This window comes from Felis catus, chromosome X (genome assembly GCF_018350175.1).
Source record: "Felis catus isolate Fca126 chromosome X, F.catus_Fca126_mat1.0, whole genome shotgun sequence".
NCBI classification, from domain to species: domain Eukaryota; kingdom Metazoa; phylum Chordata; class Mammalia; order Carnivora; family Felidae; genus Felis; species Felis catus.
In genome coordinates, this window is record NC_058386.1 from 34,436,240 (window position 1) to 34,454,307 (window position 18,068).

General features: G+C 47.2%; 1 long non-coding RNA gene across 1 annotated transcript in view; it reads left to right on the top strand.

Moving 5' to 3' along the window:
* LOC109496475 overlaps nt 1–18,068 on the top strand; it is a 269,632-nt gene that overhangs the window by 183,717 nt on the left and 67,847 nt on the right. Inside the window, exons 8-9 of the long non-coding RNA XR_002739828.2 lie at nt 8,106–8,212; nt 9,925–10,679. This is a non-coding gene — a long non-coding RNA (uncharacterized LOC109496475). The remainder of the gene's footprint in view (nt 1–8,105; nt 8,213–9,924; nt 10,680–18,068) is intronic.

An 18,068-nucleotide genomic window follows, 5' to 3' on the forward strand; every position in this document is an offset into this window, starting at 1 on the left:
TAGGGGTCGCGGGGGACAAAGTAAGGATGTGGAAGAGCTTATGTCCCCTGCCGAGGAGTGTGGAACTTACCCTTGGGCTTCGGGGCAAGGAAGAGCAGAAAGGGTTACGCAGGAAGCTGTGATTATGAGCCCTCAGAAAATTCTTGTACTGAAATGGGGAGTCTCTTGACCTCACGTACGCACACTGTTGATAATAAGGCTGTCACATATGGCGGAGGGTCGAGAGGGCTGGCAAGGCAAATGCTAAAAAGACAGGGCCTCGTGAGCTTCGTGGCTGCTGAGTAAAAAATGGTCAAGGGAAGGGTTGTAACTATGGTTTAAAATCATAAATACGGGATGACCCACAGCTCTGAGAACAGAGATGGTCAGCGATTTGGTGGAAAGGGGAGTAGCCGAGAAGGTTGGCTGATTCTCCGGAGGCGATCCTACGAAAAAATATAAAACCATTAATGAAGGAATTGGGAGAGAATCCCTTGATGGTGCCTCTGGACTTCTTGCGTCTCGCCTGCATCGGCCACTCCTCCCGTGCCACACCCATGGGATTTGTTCTCTGAATTTATTCTATTCTGGTAGTAAAGCACACAGGCTACCCCATGTGGGGTAATGTGTGCAGTGTTACAGATACCCAAACGAATAAGCTATAGCTCATGCCCTTATTGAGGCTACAAGCCAAACACAAACCATCTACAACTAGTTATACTAATGTTTGGAAAGTGCTAGAACAGAGTGACGTACACTCTGGAATCAACAAGAGGGGGCGATCGGTACTGTCCGAAGTAGGGGTGTCAAAAACAGGGTAGCGTTTGAGCTAGAGGTTGACAGGTGAGGTTGGAAGTTGGACAAGCTCAAGATGGAGGTGGGCGGCACGCGAGCAGAGAGGGCGGCACGGGCACGGGCCCAAAGGTGAGGCTGCCACGGTAGGCTGGCGCCAGGTAGGGACAGGCCTTCGAGATCCTGCTAGGGAGTGTGAACTTTGTTCTACATGTCCTGGCTGTTGAGCAGGGCGGTGTCAGGAGCAGATCTGGGTCATTGGAACAAGCCTCCTGGCCACGTGCAGAAGATGGAATGAAGGGGGCCGAGGTTAAGGTCACAGGGAACAGCTGGGAGGCAGCTGCCCGAGTTCCTGTGAGTCCTGACAAGGCTACAGAGGGGCCGTGGGGCCGGACAGTCAGGGATTCTGGGGCCAGAAGAGGCCTTGGTTGTGAGGTAAGTCATTGCCGTCTCTGCCAGCCGCATGGGTGGACTGTGTGTGAGAGCTATCGGTGTGCGAGGGACTTTGGCCTGCGGGGAGGCTGGAGCCCGGGCCCGGAGAGGCAGTGGATTTGGGAAGGGCAGCAGCGACAGGAAGGGTGTTTCCTCTGTACACCTGCCAAAAGAAACCTGTGATTCAGTAGATGGCATTGTCTGATTACCCAGAAGGCTTTACAGTCTTGACTTATCTTGACTCCTATCTACTTCCGTAATTCCACACTGCCTCAGAGGCGGGATGGCGGCCGAGGGGTGGGGTCCACCACAGTGCCTTTTCTCGAATGTGAATGATGTCTATACCAGCTGGGAGCCCGTTGGGAGCTTCTCTGTAGAAGGCACATACAACGGGAAGGTTGATAAAGAGAAAGAAAAGCATCTTTTTTAAGGACCGCAATTCTCACCCCGAATTGGAGTGATCTTTGTGTAAGAATTGAGTTCTGTTATCAGTCATTGATAATACCAAGTTACCTCCTATTTAGAAAGCACCCACTACGTGCTGAGAGCTGGGCTACCTACATTATCTGATTTACTCTGCAGGGCACCTACCTACATGTGGTAAACATCACTAGCTCCATTTTACAGGTGGGGAAGTAAGGCCGAGAGAGTTCTAATGCGTTGCTCATCGGATGCAGTCTAGAGATGTTCTCCCTATTTGAAGGGGTGACGGTATTGCTTCTAATCTGACCCACATATCATGCTTTTTGTTAACGATCAGAACACTGGCCCCATTTTTGATGAAAAAGCTGTCTCTTCCTCCCACATGACAAAGTACTTCTTTCCAGCAGTCGTTCCGAGTGCCGTGTTTATTTAGTCGTAAGGTCTTTAAAAACGCAGCCACCGTGGGAATCACGTTAGTGAAGGGCTCGGGCCGCAATGGCATTCAGCAATGCCTGGTATTCTGTTTGCTTCGGATGATACTTAACAGTCCAGCGGTTAGGAGATAGAAAATAATTAGTCCGTCTAGCCGGGAGATTGGGTGATAAAAGGAAACTGGGCTGCTGATTAAATTGTTTATTTAAGCTCAAGTTTAGCTATGTTTTTCGGCATAATGTGCTGTAGGAAGAAGATAGGGATCTGTCCTCATGGAGAGACACCCCCAGAGTGGCCGTCATCCCCACCCTCGCCCACTCCCACAGCTGCCTCGCCTCGGCTCTGCCATGCCTTCCTTTCCTGCCTGGCTCTAGGTTGTGAGGGTTTGGTGACTGGGCAGAATGACAGAAGGGCACACAAGGCCCGGAGCCCGAGTCCCTTGAGCTCTGGTCTTGTGTTCTCTGTCTTGTGCTCCTCCAAGCGCATGCTACCCCGGCAAGACGTGTTCTCCCTGTTCCTCCTCCTGGCTCTTCTCTGCATTCTTCTCCCCCTGGCTTATAAAACAGAGATCGGCTTCCTTTCTTCTCTTTTGTCACTGTTTTCCTTAATTCCTCCTTCTCTGTGTGAGGACTCGTATGATTGATACGTGATGCATAATGTCAATGCTCGGTTTGCCCATAGTTTGAGCATAGGCAAGCCCAACTTTCTAGGAAAGTGCCAGACCAGAAAATTACGGCCCACAGGGCAAGTCCAGCCTGTGCCTGTTTTTGTAAATAAAGTTTTATTGGGCACATCCACGCTACAGCGGCAGAGCTGAGTAGTTGAAGCAGAGACTGTGTGGCCCGCAAAGCCAAAAATATTTACTATCTGGCCCTTTACAGAAAAAGTTTGCCAACCCCTGCACTAGACAAAGATATTGCAAGCTAAATTCTGCTTTGGGTCATTCCTGCCCCTAGAGATCCCTGGGCCCAACTTCTGTACCTGCACAATAATGGGAGACCTGTGCTATGTTTGCACTGAACTGACCAGTGGATGAGAATTCGGGAAGCATGCTGTGATTGACTAACCAAAGTGTGATATAGTCTGTAAACTTTCATTTTTAAAAAAATGTTTGTTTGTTTGTTTGTTTGTTTGTTTGTTTAGAGAGACAGCGCAGGCAGGGGAGGGGCAGAGAGGGGGAGAGAGAATCCCAAGCCGGCTCCACGTGGTCAGCACAGAGCCCAGTGTGGGGCTCGATCTCACGAACCACGAGATCATGACCTGAGCCAAAATCTAGAGTCAGATGTTCAACCAACTGAGCCACCCAGGTGCCCCTCTAAACTTTCATTTTTGATATGCCAAACATTAAGAAACCCCAGATTCAGTTTCCTCTCTCACATTTTTAAAAAGAGTGTAATTAAAAAAAAATTAATGTTCATTTATTGTGAGAGAGAGAGTGGGGCGGGGAGGGGCAGAGAGGGGGAGGCACAGAATCCGAAGCGGGCTCCAGGCTCTGAGCTGTCAGCCCAGAGCCCGACGCGGGGCTCGAACCCGTGAACCGTGAGATCATGACCTGAGCTGAAGTCAGACGCTCAACCGACTGAGCCACCCAGGTGCCCTAAAAGACTAGTTTTTTTAGAGCGGTTTTAGATTCACAGCAAAATGGAGAGGAAGCTACAGCAATTTCCCAAATACCCCCTGCCCCAACACCTGGACAGCCTCCTCCTTATCAACATCCCCAGCAGAGTGTGCACTTGTTACAACTGATGACCTACACAGACACATCATTGTTACCTGGAGTCCATAGATTACATAGGGTTCACCCTTGCTGTTGGACATTCTATGGGTTTGGACAAATGTATAGTGACATGTATCCACCATCATAATATCATGCATTTATTTTCACTGCCCTAAAAATCTTCTGTATTTCACCTGTGCTTCCCTCCCATACCTCCCCAGCTGTCCAGAACCCACTGATTTTTTTCACTGTCGCCAGAGTTCTGCCTTTCCCAGAATGCCCTGTGGTTGGAATCATGCAGTATGTAGCCTTTTCAGATTGACTTCTTTCACTTCGTAACATGCCTCTAAGGTTCCTACGTGTCTTTTCATGGTTTGATAGCTCATTTCTTTTTAGTGCTGAATCATAGTCCATCGTCTGCATGGACCATGGTTGATTTATCCATTCACCTACCAAAGACACCTTGGTTGCTTCCAAGCTTTGGCAAGTATGAAGAACGCTGCTATAAACATCCACGTGCAGGTTTTTGTGTGGACATAAGTCCTTTGCCACTTTTAAGCCTTCAACGTCTCCTCTTCCGCAGGTCAGACCATTACAGCCGTGCCGGCCCCTCCTGCTGGCCGGCCTTTGCACCTTGGAGGTTCCCTGGCTGAGATCCAAACAGCCTTGCTCCACTAGAGACATACACATGCTCCGGCTGAAGGGGAGCCAGAATTTGTCACCCCAAACTATGCCTCTTTGGCATAAGGATTACTTTAGGCTGATTATCTTTAAGGAACAGCAAAGATGGGAAAAACTCTGAAAACTGAGTAGAAGTTACCCTTTTGGAGGAGAAAATTATACATATAAGGGAACTCACTGTTTATAAGGGTATCTCCCTCTCCGTACCAGGAAGTGAAGGATGACACGTTTCTAGAAACCCTGTTCAGTGGAGAAGGCAATGACCTGAATCTGCTCAACAACCTCACTCTTGACTACCGCGCTTTTCTCGATGATAACCTCCCATGACTGGCCTCCCCCTCCCCCAACATCTTTTGTCTTTAGCTGGAGATGGTATTTAAGGGGGTGGCTTGGGCCATTTTGGAGTTACTCGGTTTTCCTGGGTCTCTCCCATGTCTACAGGAGGTATGCATGTTATTAAACCTCTACTTGTCTTTCTCCTGTTAGTCTTTTATTACAGGGAGATCTCGACCAAGAACCTAGAAGGGTAGAGGGAAAGTGACTTTTCCTCTCCCTGCAGACGTACATCTCACAAGGCACAAGCCTTCCGGACACTAGCCTCATTCAGTGTTATAGCAACTCTGTCCCACAATAAATACAGGTTTGTTCTCTTAAGAGGTACTCTGAATTAGGGCATTCCCTCTGGTGTTTTCCTTCCCTTCCTTTCTTTGCACTTCACATGTGCTGACATGGGAGCCTCTAGCTTCACATTTTGTTGATGATCTCCTAAACTCAAGGAATTTCACAGAAGACCCATCCAGCCCCCCTTCTGTTTAACTGCTGGGTTTTTACCCCTCTTCATTTCTTTGGTCACAAATGAGTCTTTCTATACACTTTATTTTTTTTTCAATTTCTTTCCTGCAATTATATCTCTTTGTCTTTCTTGTGTATGGGTCTCCTCCCACTCCCTGCGGTACCTAAGAACAGAGTCTGCAAAGAGCATATTTTTCAGAGAGCTCTTCGTGGGTTACAGTGCTCACATCTATTTACTGAGAGAGACTTTCACTAGGTTCTGTTGGAGTTTTCTGGAATCACCTGGAAGCTGAACTCCTAGAGAAAATGTTTGGGTCCAAATTGTTAATTGAACTGTGTGCAGCCTAAAAATCTTTCTGCAAGCTTCTGGGACTTCTCAGCCTGATTACTAGAGACAGAGCGGGGGCTTTGTCACCTGCTGCCACCACCTCAGCAGGTGACTGGTGTGAGTCCAGCAGCATGTTGGATCTGAGGTTCACTACCTGCGAAGACAGATGATAATGTCTCACTCCTACAGATCTACGATAAGGTGGCAAATGAGACAGTGTGTGCCCATAGAACGTGGAGTTCCTCTGAGGATTAAGGCTGAGACCTCGGCTTGTGAGGGTTTTGTGATTGGGAGAATGACCAAAGGGCACACAAGGCTTGGAGCCGTGCCTTCCTTTCCTGCCTGTGGGGACTCCCGATGTTGGAATCGCATCCGGGCTCTCTTGGCACCTCGTCCAGTGACGGGAGAAAAGAATCTGTAACTGTAACATGGATGCTCCCTAGATGCTGGGAGTGAGGGAGCTGAGGCCAGAGGTCAAAGTCACCGTGGCTGGCTTTGTACTCTAGTAGCTGAGCCGGAACTATGTTTCGCAGAATTCTTGTCTTTTCCTTCTATGGTCAGGGTTGGCCACAGGAGACGTTCGTGCGAGATTTGGAAGGCGGAAGCGCAGGAGCCGCCGTTTTCATGGTCCGACCATCGGAGTAGGGCAGGGGCTGTCGCAGCTCACGCGTGTCACCGTCCGCTCTCTCGCCACGTTGGTGAGGGTGGCAGCCGGGCCCGCAGCCCCTCCAGTGCCCCCACAGCTCCCCACTCGGCTTCTCAGAGCGCCGGGGCTGTGGGTGTGCCACCGCTCGCTGGAGGGCACCCACCTGGCCTGCATGTCCCCTGCATCGGTGAAGTTGGAGGCTGCGAGAAACTGAGAAGGTTCCCATCGGTCCAGCTGGACTCCGGTTTGTCCTTGGTCTCCCCCACGTCATGTCCATCTCTCCCTCCAGACTGCCTGCCCTGCTGTCTTCAGGCTCCATACAGCCACCCCACATGCTGCTTAACAGGTCCCCGAACCGTGGAGCATTCTGCCCCATCACAGGTCCCTCACTCCATAGCCTCGGACCTTCTGACCTGCTCCCTGCTTAGAGGCCTGACTGCATGTTGCAGGGCCTGTGCTGATAAATGGGGAAAACCAAACAGAGAGGTTCCGACCAAGGAAATCCTCAGGGCGTCGAGCCAAGAATTTGCCATCAGAATGCTTGGGCTACCCCTGAGCCACATCGTACCCTGTGGAGGGTAGACCCTGACTGTATCACTGTTTGAGCCAGGACGGAGTACAAAACTATGATAGACACTGAATCAATCCTGGGTGCTTGGGCAAGAGATTCCAAGCGAAATCGGATGAGTCCGGGACACAACTAAGTCTTCCCAGAGGCTTCTCCACTCTTTGTGCAGGAAAGGTGGTGGGGAAGTGTCAGCCACACATTTATAGAATCACTCAGTGTACGGTGACACCTTTTGCAGGGGACCTAGGAAGGTGAGGGGTGGTGAGGGACACTTTCAAATCACCCTCCCTCTTTCTACTCGTCTGTCCCCAGGATGCCTCCATCCACAAATGGAAGCGTTGGGAGGTTTGAATGGCAGGAAGTCAGGGGGTGGGGCTTCACCCCTAGTTGGTTGGTAATTAAACAGGACCATATCAGGGACTAGTTGTTAGTTAATGGAGAACCAAGGGATCCCCTAGATCCCCCAGAGGCGGCTATTGAGATGGCAGCCCAGCAGAGCAGGCTGATGAGGTGGCTGGGGCACTGGCTATCATGTTCTGTGACTCTCTATGGCACTCAGGGTCCGCAGAGACACGCTTCATGTTTCCATTTCAGCTCCACTGACCCCCATGGTGCACTTTGCCTCTGCCAGGCCTGCTCCTACCTCAGGACATTTGTACCCTCTGCCCCCTCTACCTGGGTCCCTCTACCCTCAGAGCCCTTCCTGGAAGGGATCACTCCTTCACCCCTTCTCATCTTTGCTCAAAAGTCACTTCATCTCTGTGAGGCCTGGCCTGACCACCCCACTGTAAAACCGCAGGCCTCCCTCATTCTCCACCCCCCTCCGGGATGTATTCTTGCTCTGGTATGTATCACCTACTCGCATGTGGCTGAACTTACTAATCAGGGTGGAAGCTTCAGGACAGGGACGTGCCCTGTTTGGACAGTGGCATATCCCAAACGGTGGCTCACCGTGGGCACTCATTACAGTGTTCATCTGGCCTCACTCCACAGGGTGCTGTCAGCCTTGGATTGGCACCAACACCTCCCTAAACACAACTCCAGGGACACCGGTGGGAATAGCCCCCCCCCCTCCCACCGGGGACGTGCAGTTCAGCGGTATGGAGCCCAGTATTTGTCGAAAGGAGGCCACTGGTGGCTTCCTCTCCCTGTTAACCTTCACCACCCACTGGCCTCTCTCAAATCTTTCCAGTGGCTTCGAATTCTGCAGCTCTGTTTCAACCTTCCCCGTGTCAGGATGGGGCAGCTGGCATGAAGAAGCGGGCTGATTTTGTTTGTTCATGGTTTATGTTCCAACTTTGACATCTTATTTCAGAGCGATGTGAGAAAGGCACTTGATAAGCTGCCTGCAGCAGTTTCTCCTAAGGGGTCTGCCAAAAACTGCGTGGGATTTCAGGGTCTGGTTTTCTTCGCCTTCTTCAGGTAAGCTTGTTTATAAGGAGGAAACATTTGTGCCGCTCAGCAGGTTTGAGAGACCCAGTGGGAATGGCTGTTTATTTGTCTTTTGATCACAAAGCCTGGGGTTTGGCTCCAAGGCTGAAAGATCTTGAGGCCTCTTTATCTCCTCCCCTGGAGACTTGAATCTCTCCTCTGACATTCCTTGGGCCCCGGAGTGGCTGGGGACCGCGGGAGGGGCTGTTGCAGGTGGACAAAGATTCCCCAGCTGGCCTCCTCCCTGTAGCTGTCCTCAGTCTGACCTCCCACCAGGGACTGTGATTCCTTCAGAGACTGGCTGCAGGGCCTAACCTCTCCCTCCCCTTTTGTCTTACAAACAACCACAAGGAAGGGAAAAGAAAGCTGCCCACCCTGCAAAAACAAAAACAAAACAAAACAAAAACAGTAAACATTAATTTTGGGGAGCGCGCCTTTTGTGTATTATGCCACATCTTGTCACTTGCCTTTATGGAATCTGGGGACCCAAGCGAGGGGAAGGGTAGCAGTGTGCAATTCACTCATCATATACGTGACCTAGAACTCCACAGGGGGTTGGCGGCCTGTCCTTAAAGGTCGACCCAACCAGGCCCGGGTTGTGTGATCCCCCAGGTTTCAGGGCGCCCCACAGGCCGGTGCAGCGTGAGCTACCCCTGACTGGCCTGAAACCCCAACGAGCAGACAGAGTTTTGGTGTGTTTTTTTGTTTTTTAATTTTCCTTTTGTTTTTATTTTTGCAATGGAGAGAAAGCACAAGCTGGGGAGGGGCAGAGAGAGAGGGAGACAGGAACCGCAGTGGGCTCGGCGCTGACAGCACAGGGCCCGATGCGGGGCTCGAACTCACGAGTGATGAGATCATGACCTGAGCTGAAGTCAGATGGAGCCACCTAGGCACTGAGAGGGAGGTGCGGGGCGGGGAGAGTTTTCTTTGAATCAGGATGCAGCACCACACAGCATTCCCCACAGAGGCACGTATCGAGAAAATGAAATTCAAATCACCCCTCTGGTACGCTTTCCATTCCCTTTCCTGATAACGCGCAGAGAAGCCGATTCTGTAGGTGAGCAGGCAGGTGTACCGAGGGCCACCGGGGCCTTTCTCCTGTCCCCAGGTGCTTCCGGTGGGCGTGACAGCCAGCAGCCTTGGCTGAGGACACAGCACCTCCAGGATCTTGCTCCTTGCCTCGAGGCTTGCTTCTCTAAGGAGCCGAATGACGTTTTGGGGTCCCTGGCCGTACCCACATCCCACCCCCTCACTTGGCACAAGGCTGAGCGAACACCTGGGTGTCTGGCGACCTCGAGATGGTGAACCGATTTTGAACTTGCTTTCTCAAGTCATCCTACTTCACAGTAGACGGCCTCACGTCTTTCTTTGAAAAAAATAAATAAAAATCAGCCAAACGTTCTTAGCTTGGTGCAGTGATTTTACTCATGCAGAAAAATGTAAAGGTAAAGAGGAAACTACGAGAGCAAACCTTTGTGCTCCCCGGGTCTCCTGGGAAAGCAGGGCAGGCAGGGCTCGTGCGCGCGAGGCAAGAGCTGCTTTTGCAGAAATGGAAACGCTCCCCCGTCTTTGCTTCCTCATGAAGCTGCTTCATTATATTTTCAGGCGAGCGAGTCATGGGTTCCTGGTGCGCTGTGCTGTCTTTTTCAATTAATGCTTTTCACAGAAGTTCAGGTTTTAAACATCTCCCCCTCTCTTCCCAGGTCGGTTACATTTCCCAGAATGGTTCCCAGCGCTGGAGATAATTCCTTTTCGGAGAACCTACATTTCTCACCTGCTGATTGCAATTAGCCACTGCCAGCTGGGGCCTGGTGTGCAGCTGAAAAGCTAACAAGAAGTGGAGACCACGCGGAACCCAGACAGGGCAGAGGATGTGAATAAATACGGAATGGTGCCCGTGTTTATGAGTCGCTCCGCTGAATTCCAGGTTTCCCGACCCTCTGGATGGCCCTCCCTCTTCCGGCTCTGTGCTCCCCGCCCCTCCCCTACCAATTTTTTTTTTTTTTTTTTGTCTCTGGGTCTGTAGCCTACGTTTAACATCACAGTCACGAATTTACCACTAAGTACATTTTGTTAGGCAATAAACAGCCTCGGAAGAAAAATGAAATCGGACTAGGGCTTCTGTTCCAATCATGTTTGTGAGCTGTGCTGGAATCAGGCAGGCCCTGCACGCAGGTCTTAGAGCTAACCTTGAATATGAGGACTGGCAGGGCCTGGAGAGGCCTTCAGGATCACCTAATCTGAACCCCTCATTTTATGCATGACAACATGAAGTCCCAGAGGGAGAGCATGACTTTTCCAAAGTCTTAGAGGAAGTCACAGGGCTGGATGAAGTCCATGTCTCCTGATGGCCAGCTCGGGACTCTAACCACTGAACTGTCTCGGCTTTGATCATCGTGGACAGCCAACTTCTAGAGTTTGTGAGGAAAGCATCAAGGACATTGCCAAGAGTTGGAAGGTAAGTCTCTGTTGGGCAGTGTGGTCTCCAACCCAAGGACACACTTGTTTCTTTCCTCGTGGGCCGGGCCTGGCCCCAGTACCAAGGTTATGCCCCTGGCCAGTGTCTTCCAGGGTGGTACCCACGTTCCCATGGCTCACCTGATGCCCTGCCTGGTCCCTAAGGAGAGAGTGCTCGGCCTTTGTGGTTGTTTTGGGTTTGTACCGCAGGCAACCCAGACAACAGACCATCAATCGGCGGGAGATTAGCCGCTGTCTCTGCTAGCTTCACACTGTAAATGGAGGAGGCTGGCCTGGTGCAGCCGTATCTGCTTGGTGGGAGCAAGCCAAGTCCTTCCCGGCCCTCCCCCGCTACTTCCACTCAGGGGGTCAGGCATTCGTGCCCAACTCACTTTCCGCTGTGAGAGGCTGCCTTGTGGGGTTTAGGGCCAGACAGCGAATAGGCTTCCAGGCAGCAGGCAGTAACCAAAAATGTCTGGACTGTGGACTCGAACCCCAGCTCTGGTCTACGGTGGGCACGTCTCCCAGCCCGTTTCATCATCTGAAACTTGGAGAGTCATAACGCATGGCTCATTGGGCTGGCTGAGAGGATGAGGGAAGGTAATGCAGGTGGAAGTAGGTTCTCCAGAAGCGTTCACTTTCCTTTGCTCTAGCGCTGTCTCTAGTTTACAGAGCAGGAAAACTGAAGTCAAGGAAGGTAAAGTCCCTTCCGTTGCCTCCAGCCACCTACTCTGTCTCCTGTGAGGCACTCGGGGAAGAAACCACGACTTTTACTAACACAAAGTCCATTCCCCAAAGAGAAGTGATTCTCTGTGCTGGTAAACGTTCAACGACTAGCTGGAGAGAACGGGAAGGGGGAGGGAGGAAGTCCTGACTTGCAGGGTGGTTGATTTTTATTCGGAGATAATCGCAGATTCACATGCAGTTGTAAGAAATAATGTAGAAAGATCCCCTGTACCTTTTATCCACTTCCCCCCAACGATAACATCTCGAAAAACTGCCGGACAATATTGCAGCCAGGATATTGACATGATATAATCCACCAGTCTTTGTATTTCGCCAGTCTGACTTGCACTCATTTGCCTGTGTGTGTACTTAGACCTGCTCAGTTTCATCACACGTGTGGGTGTGTGTATGCATCACTCAGTCAAGACACAGGGCCGCGCTGCCCCCACAGGGTCCCTCTGTTGCCCTCTTTACTCCCTCCTGCTCTACCGCCATCCTTGGCCCCTGACAACCTCGAGTCCGTCCTCCATTTCTAAAGTTTTGTCATTTCCCAATATTATATAAATGGAATCCAATGGTATGTAGCCTTTGAGATTGGCTTTTTTTCCCCCACTTGACACAATTCTATCAAATTTGATCCAAGTTTTTACATATATTGGTAGTTCATTCTGTTTTACTGCTGAGCAATATTGTATGGTATGCATGCGTGACAGTTGGTTCAACGAGTCGCCTGTTAAGGGACGTCTGGGTCGTTCACCCGTTTTGGCCTTTACGTAGAAAGCTACTATATCCATATTCAGGCACTGGTTTTTGTGTGAACATCACTTTTCCATTTCTTTGGAAATTCTGCACTCTGCCCAAGAGTGCGATTGCTGGCTTGTATGGTAGTTGCATGCTTACTTTTATAAGAAACTGCCAAATCATTTTCCAGAGTAACCGTACCATTTTATATTCTCCGCAGCAATATATGACTGATTCATTCTCACTGCATCCTGGCCACTGTTTGGTGTTGTCACTATTCTTTATATTAGTCATTCTGCTAGATGTGTCATCATATCTCATTGTGGTTGTTTGTTTGCATTTTCCTAATGGCTAAGGAAGCAGAACATAGACTCACGTGCCTCTTTTCCGTCTGCATATCCTCTGTAGTGAAATATCTTTGTGTCTTTTTTTAATTAAATATAATTTATTGTCAAATTGGTTCCCATACAACACTCAGTGCTCATCCCAACAGGTGCCCTCTTCAATGCCCATCACCCGCTTTCCCCTCTCCCCCACCCCCCATCAACCCTCAGTTTGTTCTCAGTATTTAAGAGTCTCTTATAGTTTTCCTCCCTCCCTCTCTGTAACTTTTTTCCCCTTCCTTTACCCCATGGTCTTCTGTTAACTTTCTCAAGATCCACATATGAGTTTTGCTCCTTTTCTAATTGGGACTGTTAGGTTTTGTTACTGTTGAGTTTTGCAAGTTCCTTGTATATTCCACATACTAGTCCTTTGACTATGATACATGGTTTGCAAATCTCTCTCCCCAGTATGTACCTTGTCTTTTCATCCTGGTAACAGGCTGTTTTTCAGAGCAAACATTTTTAATTCTGATGAGGTACAATTTGTTAATTTTCTCTTTTACTGATTCTGCATTTAGTGTCAAGCCTAAAATCTCTTTGCCTAGCCCTAGATCACAAAGATTTTTCTTCTTTTTTCCTCCTAAATTTCTCAAAGTTTTATGTTTTACAGTTGATTCATGATCCGTTTTGAGTTAATTTTTATATAAATTGTAAGGTCTGGGTTAAGGTTCTTTTTTTTTTCCCCCTATGGATGTCTAATTGCTCTGGCACTGTTTGTTGGAAAGGCCGTTTTTCTCCATTGAATTACCTTTGGACCTTTGTCAAAAATTAGCTGGGCATATTTGTGTAGGACTATTTCTGGGCTCTCTATTCTGTTCCATTAACCAATATGTCTACTTATCCACCAATACCACTGCCTTGATTACTATAGCTAAATAAAAACGTTAATATTCAGTAGAATGATTCCTCCCTCTATCGTTCTTTTTCTAGATTCTTTGCCTATTCAAGGGCTTATGCTTTTCCACATACATTTTGGAATATAATTGCCTGTGTCCACAAAAACCTTGCTGGGATTTTAATAGGAATTGCATTAAACATGTATATCAACTTGGAGAGAATTGATGCTTTTACTACGTTGAGTCTTCAAATCCATTTTTTGGAATGTCTCTCCATTTATTAGAGGTCTTCTTTGACTTCTTGTACCAGTTTTGATTTTTTTAAATGTTTATTTATTTTTGAAGGGGGGAGGAGAGAGAGGGAGAGAGAGCGAGAGCAAGCATGAGTGGGGGAGGGACGGAGAGAGAGGGAGACACAGAATCCGAAGCAGGCTCCAGGCTCCGAGCTGTCAGCACAGTGCCTGACGTGGGGCTCCAACTCATGGACCATGAGATCATGACCTGAGCCGAAGTTGGACACTTAACCGACTGAGCCACCCAGGTGCCCCTCTTTTACCAGTGTTTTATAATTTTCAGCATACAAACCTTGTGCATGTTTTGTGAAATGTATACCAAAATATTTCACTTTCTCTGATGTGAATGTAAATTGTATTGTGCCTTTTTGAAATTTTCCACATGCTCATGATTAGTATATAAAATGCGATTGATTTTTGTGAGTGGATCTTATATTCCCTAATCTTGCTGAACTCACTTATTGGTTCCAGGAATGTTTTTTTTTTCTTTTTTCTTAGATTCCTTGGGATTTTTTACATAGACAATCTGAAAATGGGGACGATTTTATTTCTTTGTTTCTTCTCTTTGTGTCCTTTATTTCTTTTTCTTGCCCAGGGCACTGGCTAGAACTTCCTGGACTCTGGTAAAAATGAGGAGTGTGAGTGACCGTCCTCACTTGGTTCCTGATCTTAGGGGAGGGCATCCATTTGCCCACCATTTAAGTACGATGCTGGCTGTGGTTTCTTTATTTTCTTTCTCAAGTTTCTTTATTTATTTTGAGGGGGTGGGGAGAGGGGCACAGTGAGAAGGAATCCCAAGCAGGTTCTGAGCTGGTGGTGCGGTGCCTGATGCAGGGTTCGAACCCAAGAGTTGCTTAATTGACTGAGCCACCCAAGCGCCCCTGGCTGCGGCTTCTCGTAAGGGCTCTTTGTGAGGCTGAGGTAGTTCCTTCTATTTCTTATTTGCTGAGAGTTTTTATCATGAAGAGTGTTGCATTTTCAAATGTTTTTTTTTCTGTTTCCATTGATATGATCATATGATTTTTCTTATTTAACTTATTAATACGCTGGTTTACATTGAATAAGTTTTGAATTTTGAACCACCTTTGCATCTTGGAATAAATCCTACTTCATCGTGGTATAGAATTTTTTTGTATACATTGTTGGATGGTGTTTGGTGATGTTTTGTTGAGGACTTTTGTTTTTAAGTTCCTGAGACATCGTAGATATGTAGTTATCTTTTTCTCTTGTACTGTCTTTTCCTGGTTTTGGTATCAATATAATACATGCCTCCCAAAATGAGTTGACATGTGTTACTTCCTCTTCTATTTTCTGGAAGGTATGGGGTAAAATTTGGTGTTAATCTTCTTTTAAGGTTTCGTAAAATTCTCCAGTGAATCCACCTGGACCAGTGAACTTCTTTTTGAGTTTAAGTTATAAATTCTATGTGTTTAATGGTTTAATGGTCTATTTCATCTCCATTGAACTTTGCTAATTCAGGTTTTTTTTGGAAATTGGTCTATTTATTCTAAGTTGTCAAACTTATGAGAGTAACGTTGTTTGTTGTATTCCTTTATTATCCTTTTAATGGTTGCAGGATCTATACCAATATCCACTCTTGCATTCCCGATATTAGTGATTTGTGTCATTTTATACGTCAGTCTTGCTGGAGCTTTATTGATTTTTTTTTCAGAGAACTGGCTTTTTGTTTCATTGATTTTTTTTTCTGTTGTCCTGTTTCCAATTTTGTTTACGTCTGCCCTTATTTTTATTATTTCCTTCCATCTTCCTGCTTTGGCTCTACTTTGTTCTTTTTCTAGCCTTTCAGAGTAGGAACTTGGATTATTGATTTGAGATCTTTCTTCTTTTTTAATGGAAACACTTAGTGCTATACATTTCCCTCTCAGTAATGCTTTAGCTGAATCCTACAAACTGTGCTATGTTGTATTTTAATGTGATTTGTTTCTATGTTTTTAAATCATTTGGAGACTTCCCACGGGGCCCATGGGGATTGCTCAGTAGTGTGTTGTTTAATTTCTAATTGTTTTATTTTCATTGTTCTGTTATTGATGTCTACTGTGATTCCCTTATGTTTGGACAACATATTCTAGGTTGAGGTTTATTTCATGGCCCTTTAGCCATTCTTTAAATGTAGGTTTACCAGCAGCTCATTCTCTTAGTTTTCCCTTGTCTAAGAAATGTCTTTATTTCCTCTTCATTCCTAAGGGATAGTTTCACCAGCTACAGAATTCATGGTTGATAGCTCTTATCTTTCAGCACTTGAAAGGACATGAGCCCCTTCCTTTTGGCGGACCTTGTTTCTGATGAGAAATCCACTATCCCTTGAATTGTCATTCCCTCTAGTTAATGCATAATTTTCCCTTGGTGGCTTAAGAAAATTGTTTTGGGGGTGCCTGAGTGGCTCAGTTGGTTGAGCATCTGACTCTTGATTTTGGCTCAGGTCATGATCCCAGGGTCGTGGGACTGAGCTCTGAATCGAGCTCTGTGCTGAGCATGGAGCCTACTTGGATTCTCTCTCTCTGTGTCTGTCTCTCTTTCTCTCTCTCTCTCTCTCTCTCTCCCTCTCCCTTCCTCTCCCCCTCTCCCTCTCCCTCTCCCTCTCCCTCTCCCTCTCCCTCTCCTCCTTTCCTCCCTCTGCCTCTTCTGGATTCTGTAGGTTTAGGTCTTCTGCCAATTTGAGAATTTTTCAGCCATTCTTTCTCCAAAACGTTTTTAGTTCTACATTCTTTTTTCTTTCTGAGATGCTGATGAGACAAATGTAAGATTTTTTCATTATTCATATTGTCCCTGGAGTGTTCTTTTTTTTCAGTCTGTTACTCTGTTGGTCAGATTGAGTAAATGTTATTGATCTTTTATCAAGTTCACCAATTCTCTCTTCTGTCATCTCCACTCTACCATGAGCCCGTCTAGCAAGCGTTTTGTTCAGCTGTTGTCTTTTTTCAGTTCTGTAATTTCTATTTAGTACTTTTTATTTTTTTTTAATTTTTAATGTTTATTTATTTTTGAGAGACACAGAGACAGAATGCAAGTGGGTTGGGGCAGAGAGAGAGGGAGGCACAGAATCCGAAGCAGGCTCCAGGCTCTGAGCTGTCAGCACAGAGCCTGACACGGGGCTTGAACTCACAAACTGTGAGATCATGACCTCAGCCAAAGTCGGACGCTCAACCAACTGAGCCACCCAGGCGCCCCTATTTAGTACTTTTTAAATAATTACTGCTTCTTTGCTGTGGTTTTATATTTTTATTTGTTTCAAGAGAATTCATAATGATTTGTTGGCACCATTTTATGGTGGCTGCTTTAAAATCTTTGTCTGATATTCCAAAATCTGATTCATCTTGTTGGTATCAGTTGATTATCTTTCTAATCCACCTTGTGATTTTCCCGGGTATGAGTATGATGAGTAATTTTTTTTTCCTTTATTTTGGACACGTGGGGTTTTATCTAGGAGACTGTATTTAAATCTTTTATATTAGCAGACATCTGCCCTGTTTGGGTTTAGCTTGCTAGTTCTGTCCTACTTTTTTGGCTTTTAGTTCCAATGGCAGTCTAGTTTTCTGAGCCCTTGCAATGAATGATATTCTGGTATGTTTCATTCATCTGGCTCTGTTTGAGCTGCTGTTAGATCCCTGCTAGGGCCATTCATGATGATGGACAACATTTCCCTGGGCCTCTCAGTATTCTTAGGTGGGATGTCAGGGATTCCAGACCTATGAGAAGGAGAGTGTTACCATTGGCCTGTTCACTGGCCACCTGTGTCATTTGGCTTCCTGTTCTATTCTTGTAGGTGCCTCTGGGGGAGTGAAGAGCCAGCCTTTTAGAGCCAGCCTTTTAGATCCTGAGTAGAGGATCAGGAGCCATACATCTGGGTGACTCTTTACCATTAGGTGGAGGGTGAGGTGACATTAACCTTGGATCACCTTGCCTCTGAGTGGATGGCTGGAAAACATGGAGCATGCTAGCCCCATTGACACCTGTGTAAATGTTTCCCTGTTGCTGGCTGGTATGGGGTGTGGTATTGGTCTGCTAGGGACCCACTCTTGTCCCTCTGGTGGACAGAATGGGCCCTCTTCTGTTGTTGGATGTGGTCAGCCTCCCAAGCTCTGCTGATGCCACTGCTTTGAGTAGATGGGCCTGCCACCGCCTCTGGGTGTGGGTCTCCCAGCTAAGTATTTGGTGGGCCTCCCTTCTCCTGGAAAGAAAGAAAGAAAGAAAGAAAGAAAGAAAGAAAGGAAGGAAGGAAGGAAGGAAGGAAGGAAGGAAGGAAGGAAGGAAGGAAAGAAAGAAAGAAAGAAAGAAAGAAAGAAAGAAAGAGAAAACCCAGGGATTTACCACAATATTGTTCTTCAAGTCCTAAGGTCCCTAACTGTTCTGTCTTCTACCCAACATTCAGAGTTGTTTTATTATTGTCTGT